This window comes from Electrophorus electricus, chromosome 12 (assembly GCF_041902795.1).
Source record: "Electrophorus electricus isolate QZ-2024a chromosome 12, ASM4190279v1, whole genome shotgun sequence".
Lineage (NCBI taxonomy): Eukaryota > Metazoa > Chordata > Actinopteri > Gymnotiformes > Gymnotidae > Electrophorus > Electrophorus electricus.
Window position 1 is genome coordinate 13,671,985 of NC_137508.1, and position 8,016 is coordinate 13,680,000.

Below are 8,016 nucleotides of genomic sequence, written 5' to 3' on the forward strand. Positions count from 1 at the left end.
AAAGCCCGTGACGTTCATGACCGTGTCATCGTCCCAAAGTCCGCGGATGCAAAAGTTAGGAGAGCCTTCCAGAGGGATCCATTTGATAGCCATCCCAGGGGACGCGCTGAGCTCCAAGGCACGGACGGCACTGTCAGAAGCGTCACTTGCTGGATCTGCCTTTCAAATCCCCGTTAGAATATGGAGAAGTCCCAAAGCAGCGAGGCCCAGCTGTCATTATGCGTGTCTATTCCACCAAAATCTCCACACGTCCACGCCCTTCTCTCCGGAAGGCGTCATGGCTGCGTGCTTTCAGGGAGAGGCAACTCAAATGGGGTCGGCGGGGTCACCGGTAGAGGAGGTCTGGAATGCGCACTCCGATGCGATGTGCACTTTTTTTCGGGCCTGGGTCCCTGACAGGCCTGACAGTGGTTTGACTGTGGGGAGGTAGAGAGAGAGAGAGAGACCAGTACACTTGCAGTGCCCTCCTGTAGACCTGACCTCTGACCCCAGTCTTCCCAAAAGGCTCCACGAGGGTCAGGTTAAGTGAACCAGGAGACGTTCCCATGCATCACAGACGACCGTGCCTTGAGCAGAGCGGGGACTCGAGTAGCTGACTGCCGCTGCCTGTGTGGAATCCATCATGTGGCACAAAGGAAGGCGTCAAACTTCTGGTCAAACAGAAGCCGAACGATGAGGCAGGAACATTGCATCAGAGCAGGAAAAACCCAAGTTCTTGAGATGTTTTTGCGGGGAAGGTTTTAAATTTCCCTGCACACTGTAGTTTTGCGTCAGATTAAATGAACTGTTCAGAGACTCAGTATGTAGTGGCTATGATCATGCTCATCTCTCTGTGTGAATGCTACGTTTTCCCCTGACTAGCTAGAGCCTGTTCATTTGCTACAGGAAGCTGATATCACGTTTCTTTACAGAAGATGGAGGAAGATATCAGAAGTTTGCCTTAACTATAATATCTTATGCCATTATCCTGGTAATGACTGACAATCATTAACATGTCATTAACCAGTAAGTTAAGACTTACATTTAAACCTTTTAATGAGGCCATCATTCAATATTAATAGATTTGTTATCATTAGTGATGACTTTGGTGCCTTCTGCCGTCCCCTTGGGTAGAGGGCAGCGCAAGACTCTCTTTGCATAAAAGCGGGTTACGGGCAGGGCTGGCACGAACAGGATCCTGTCACCGGGCATGCAGTGAATAGCTTCCTTGTCTGGGCGAGCCGGGAAAGCGCAGCAGCGCGTCAGCCCAGGACCAGGGATTCCACGGCAACCCATGTATCCTTCCCAAACCGCCTGCTGCCCTTCCAACAGGCTGGCGGGCATCCATCAGGTCCTCGTCTGAGGTTTGCAGGCAGGACCACTCTCCCAGTCCCGGGCCCCGGGCCCTACCGTACTCTCCACACAGGGGCCTTTAAACGACGCCCCTGGGCGACCCGGGAAGCCACGAGACTGGAAAAGCCAATGGGCCATGAGACGGCCGAGGAACCTCGGGCGGGAAGCCAGAGGTGACGCCATCTCCCGGTCGCGTTAAACGTGCACATGGTTTTTGGCTTAGTTCAGATTTGCAATGCATGTGAAAAAGGAGGGGAAAAATGGCTAATTTACAAGGAGGCTTCACATTCTGACACACGGACCTGCCCCCTCAGCCTTGGCGTTCTGGCTGACTGCACACGAGCCTCCTCGGGCCGAGAGAGCCCGCGTGCGGGGCCTTTGCATGAACGAACGCGCCTTAACTTCGCCGCTGTTTACCCGGACGAGCCAGCGCACCAGATGCCCCAAAACCGACGCCCATTGATGAACAAACAGTCCTGCGTGGCGCGGCTGGAAGTGATCATGGCTGGAACAGTTTAATTAGGGCCTGACCGAGCCTTTTTGCTCCCGCGTCGCAGCCCGGAGTTGTTTCTGGAAGCGATGCTTCATCGTTTTTCTTCCCCCTCTGATGTAAAAAACAGGTAAACGTGTCCCCCCCCATCTCCACTCCGACGGCTCGGTGATGGATTAGATCTCAGTGTTCAGAAACACATTGTTTTCTTTAGCACAGCAGGGTATTCTATTTGCAGGGTCCTCCCCGTGAAATATTACGCATATCTATCACTGGCTATGTGCCACTGGGACACGGCGTCAAACAGAGTGCTCGAGAGAGGTCTCTGCGCCGCTCTGCTCTCGGCAGCATGCTTCACAAGCACAAGCCCAGGAGCCTGGCCGGCCCAGCAGGAAACGGGCCTCGCGCGCCAGAGGCCCAGGAAGAGAAAGCCGCAGGCAGGCGGAGGCACCGGGGAAGGATCCGTGCCCGGATCGTTTGCTCCACTACCACGGAGGACGCACACGCGTCAGCACCAGCAAGATTCATGTTCACTGACAAAAGCAGCTACAGGTCAGGACACACAGACCCTTACTGAAAAGGGCCAGCACCCCACTTATATATATATATATGTTGAATACTGAAAAAACTTTATATATTTATGTATATATTTATATAGATATTTGAAAAGAATTAATTCTATATAATTATATGTTCCCAAATTATTGTAGAGTGAAAAAGGTTTGCAGCTAACCTACATTATTAGTTGGCTAACCGAGCCTTAAGTGCCCTGGCGAGGTGAGGTGTGGGCAGAGCTGTGGGCCCAACACCAGCTCCTCTGTATGGCCAGCTGGAGTCAGCTTACCGGCACTGGGGAGCACTCCTGTCCTGCCCCCAAAGCTCTGTGAAAGAAGGCCTTGTGGGAGCGGCTAGAGCCCAACCCCTGGCAGAGCTGCAGTGGTGTTCCAGCATGAGCTGGCCTCCACAGAGCGCTCTGTCTGAGTCGAAGGCTGCTCCACTCTCACAAAAGACTGCAAGGAAAAGGGTTTTTTTTTTTCTTCTTTTTGTCAACAGATTCGCCGAAAGAAAAAACCCATTTGCATACGAGCGGAGCTAAACGGAGTCAGCGTGAATGTTACGTGAAAGATTGTTTATGGGTTAAAAAATTCGCTGCAGTGTGTTTTAAGGTTGCTTTCTACTTCAGTCATCTGAAACGGTCGAGGAAGGACCGAACACCTGAATTCCAGTTTTATTATCTAAAAGTGGGAGTAAACAAGACAGTGGCACTCGCTGGCCGTTGATGACAACCCTCAAGTAGCTTGAGAAGCTTGTGTGAAGTCGACTGATCTGTTTAGAAGGGCTGTTTTATGACATTTCCTCTTTTTTATACATCTCTGGAGAAGCAAAGTACATATGTAGTGGTTTAGATTTGTTTGGCATGTCTCTCTACAGGACAGGGATTGTTTTCAAATAGCAGTGACAGGGCTGCAGTGATGTGTCATAAGAGTATGCCGAAATAAATTGAAAATGACCTGAAATGCAAACAGGATCAGGCCACCAGTAAGAAAAGTGCTGCCTGGTGACTATGGCTTTGAGACAGACTAAAGTCTGACCATCAGGAATTAGTCTGCGGAGACATGCACGTGTATATATATATATATATATATATATATAGAGAGAGAGAGAGAGAGAGAGAGAGAGAGAGAGAGAGAACTACAAAATAACATAAAAAGGAGCTGCTAAGTAAAACATTTCTGGAGAGAAAGAATATATTTATTTGCATGATAAATTGTAAAGTACTGTTTCAATAATCGAATGAGCAGAATTCCAACCGCAGGTGATTTTGTTTTGCAACTTTTGTTAATAATACTGCTTCATGCAGTCTCTAGACATCAGCTCTGGTTAGTGTGTGTGTTTGTGTGTGTGTGTGTGTGTGTGCATGTGTGTGTGCATGTGTGTGTGTAGGTGTAGGTGTGTGTGGGGGGGTGTATGTGTGTGTAAGTGTGATTGCATGTGTGTGTGTGCGTGTGTGTGTGTGTGTGTGTGTGTGTGTGTGTGTGTGTGTGTGTGTGTGTGTGTGTGTGTGTGTGTGTGTGTGTGTGTGTGCGCGCGCATGCGCGCACATGTGTCTGTGTGTATAGGAGGGGTTTTGGGCCTGGTGTTCCTGTGTGAACAGCAGACGAGGGAGCTGAACTTCTGACCCCTTCCTGAAGCAGGGGCCCAGTAGGCTCTGTAGTATCACAGACCTGATCCACTTCAGACACCCCTCAGAAAAGCCCTACACACACACACACACACACACACACACACACACAGAGAGAGAGAGAGAGAGAGAGAGAGAGAGAGAGAGAGAGAGAGAGAGAGAGAGAGAGAGAGAGACCATTTGCTACAAGAAACTCAAAAGGTTTCAATATATACACAAAGAACCCTATAATCATATTTGCTGTGGAAGCCTTCACAGCTGGTGAACCTTCTGTATGCAGAGAGAATGTGAGCAGCCTGCACTGATCACTGATCAGCCTCCTAACGGGCACCACACGCCTTTACATTATTGTATGGGCTCTGTTTCTATTAAGATGCTCTGTTTTAACTGTAATAGTATTGATTCATCTTAAACCTGGAGTGGACAGATTCCATTTCTCAAAGCAATCTGCCATTTTTGAGTATTGAGTATATTGTAGTCATTACATAGTCAAGGATGGTATGCATATAGTTTATCTAAATAAGTAAATAAGTAAGTAAATAAATAATTGCTACAAAGTTTAAATGTATTCTGTTGCACTGAGAAGATATGTTTGTTCTTTTATTCATTTATTTAGTATAGTATAAAGACTAATATATAATGTATAGTTGTATTAAACAGTATTTGCATGTATAAATAATAAAATTAATGTAATATACTGAATTAAAAATAATCAAAATGCATAATTTACTAAATCATAATAAGTGCATTTATAATTCAATGTTTCGGTATTAAACATTGAATTATAAAGTACTGATATTTATTCATTATGGACATTTATTTATAATTTTAACAATTTGTTTTATTGAATTAAATACTCCTGAGGTCTTCTTTAAGAAAACTCTCAAAGTATTGTGCTTGCAGCAGTCTGAGAAAGCAAAAAAAATTCAGTCAGAAAACAGCTGGATGTGTAGGGCTGGAGGAATGTTTTGACTACAATTTTTTCCCACCATTGCCAAGCCATTGTCTGATTCTAGGGTGAGGTTGACCATGTTATTTTCTCCACTCTGACACTGTACCTCATCACACAAACATGAGCCCCCATCGCCAGACACCAGTGGTGGTGAGCGGGAACACCAAAGACCGAGAGAGAGAGAGAGAGAGAGAGAGAGAGAGAGAGAGAGAGAGAAGGAGAGAGAGAGAGAGAGAGCGAGAGAGCGCGGCAGGGTGAAGTGCGAACAGTCGCAAGAATGTCAGCGCCCCCTGCTGTATTACTAAAACTTCTCTCCGTGTGACCTTCCAGTACGCCCTAGGCCACCCTGGAGCGAAGCCCACTGCAGAACAGGGCATGAGAGGGAGAGAGAACACCAATACTACTGCAAAAGATGGAGGACCGGGAACACAGCTACATTGACTTATTTATTGTTTATTGTAGACCGTACTGAAGCTCAGATTAGTCCACTGCAGGAGAAGAAGAGTAGTACGGTACCTTTCAGCAGATGTGTGTGTGTGTGTGTGTCTAGTGTGTGCATGTGCGTGTTTGAGTGTGTGCGTGTGTGTGTGTGTTTCTGGTCATGGTGTTTGGGGAGAGGGCTTGATCAGAGAGGACAAGGGACACGTCTCACACCTGCCGATGATCTGCCGACCCCAGATGGAAGGCTGGGCTGCTCTGTTGTTTCATTATCACTGAAGTTCACGTTTGCCAGAGCCACCATCATTATCCATCAGCCTTAATGAGACAATCCCAATGCTGTAAAGGTCAGGCAATTACTGTGTGTGAGATTTTCCACAAGGGGTGGGGAGCTAGAAAAAAAAAAAATGTTCGTGCGCGCACACACACACACACACACACACAAACACACACACAGGCACACAGGCGCACACACACACATAAGGTGGAGGTGGAACTATGGCAGTCCACAGGCAATCAGCACACCGGCACAAACATACCCACAAACCCTTAGGAGCTCGTAATGCCACTTCTTGAAGCCCTCCAATTCAATTAAGCATAACGAATGGGATCTTCCCATTAAACGCACCTTTCGTTATACCGGCTAAAACACTGAGGAGGAGAAAGAAACCATTCAAGGTACCCGTTTCACCTACAAAACCCATTTCCTAAAAAGTTTTGATAAAATGTAATAAAAACAGGAATCTATGATTTTTTTATTCTCTTGAACCTTTATTTTACTGTCAAAAGTACCAAAGATGACTTCTAAAGTACAGACTGACCAACTTGATTCTGTTTTGTAAATATAAACCAATTTTGAACGTGATGCCTGCAACACACTCAAAAGACGTTAGGACAGGGGCAAACGGAAGAATGAAAAGTTTATAGAATATTCAAGTCACACCTTTTGAAACATTCCACAATCAGCAGGTGAACTGGTAACAGGTGAGGGTGTCGGGATGGGATATAAAAGGAAAAAGGAATATCCACCAAAGGCCAAGATGGTTCATGGCTCACCGATCTCTGCCAAACATCAAAAGAGAATTATCAAACAGTTCAAAAAGAATATTTCTCAGTGCAAGAGTTCTATCACCATCCAGAAACCAGGAGGAACCTCAGTCTTTGTAGGTCAAGGCCAGAAGTCACTGTTGAATGTGTGTGACCTTCAAGCCCTTAGGCTAGAAACACACCAAACTGCCCCTAAAGAACCAACGCCAACTGTGAGCAACTGATTATCCGCTCACTGTCGTCTGTGTGTATTTCGAATACACCAAACAGAGTACAGCTGAGGAATGTCACTGACTTATGTTTTGTGGTTGTGCAGAAGAAAATGTAAAAAAAAAACCTGGAGGCTTCTTAAAACACGTATGCTGAGTTCTGAGTGGCTCCCACCTCTTCATGAGCACCTCCATAATATTGTATCCAGTAACATCTAGGTAATGACGTACATTCAATCTCTTCTCTAGAGAGTTAGCGCAGCAAAGCTACTTTCTGTGTAGTAAAATAGAATGTTATCCTAGCACACTACCTTGGTAGCTCCAGCCACAAAAACAAACCAAACAAAAAGAAACACTTCACACAGTCCACTGATGCCTCAGGGAGAAGGCCATACGTCAATTCTACACCGCTGATTTCTCTTGCCCCAAGCTCATCTCAGATGGTCCAAAAGATAGTTGAAACGTGTGCTGTGGTCAGTCGAATCCAAGTTTCATCTTATTTTCCGGAGCAAGTCCCCTGTGCCAGAAACGAAAGGAACCGTCCCGACCGGTATCAGAAAAAGGTTCAGAAACCGACATTGGCCGTGACTTGCACATGTGCGTGGAGGTATCAGTGACACGGAGGAATATACTGGGATTTTAGAGAGACCTGCTGCCATCAAGATGACACCTTTGCCCAGGAGGTCCATGGTTATTTCAGCAAGGCAATGCCAGACCTCGTTCTGCATGTGATACAACTGTGGGGTTTTGTAGACACGGAGTGCGTGTGCTTGACTGGCAGGCGCCTGCAGTCCAGATCTGTCTGCCGCTGAAAATGCATGCTCCATCGCAGAGAGCAGAACCAGCCAACCACAGACTGGTTAGCAGCGGAAGTGTTGTATCCAGCAAGAATGGGCAAGTTCCACTTGCAAATCTGCAACAATTAGTATCCTCAGTTCCCAAATTATTAAAAAGTGTCAATAAAAGGACTCATGATATAACACCACGCCTCTGTCACAACTTTGTGTAACTGTGTTGCAGACGTCAAATTCTAAATTGGTTTATAGTTCTAAAATACAAAATACAATACAAAATTCCATTGGTCAGAGGACGCCATTGGAAATCTTTTCTCGTCCCAACTTTTCTGGAAATAGGGATTGTACGTTCAGAATAAAGCTAGTTCTTGCACGGTGTCTCTCTGGAGAGAAAACCACTTATACCACATGACAAACACAAACCAGACCCTATCATATAAACCACAGCAGTGCTTGATGTAGAGGAACCACACTCGTAAACAAGTGACATCAGCAACATCGCTGGAGCAGCTATTTAACAGGTGTTCATCGTCATCAGTGTGCCACAAGGAACGTGAAGGTCTCGTGGAGGC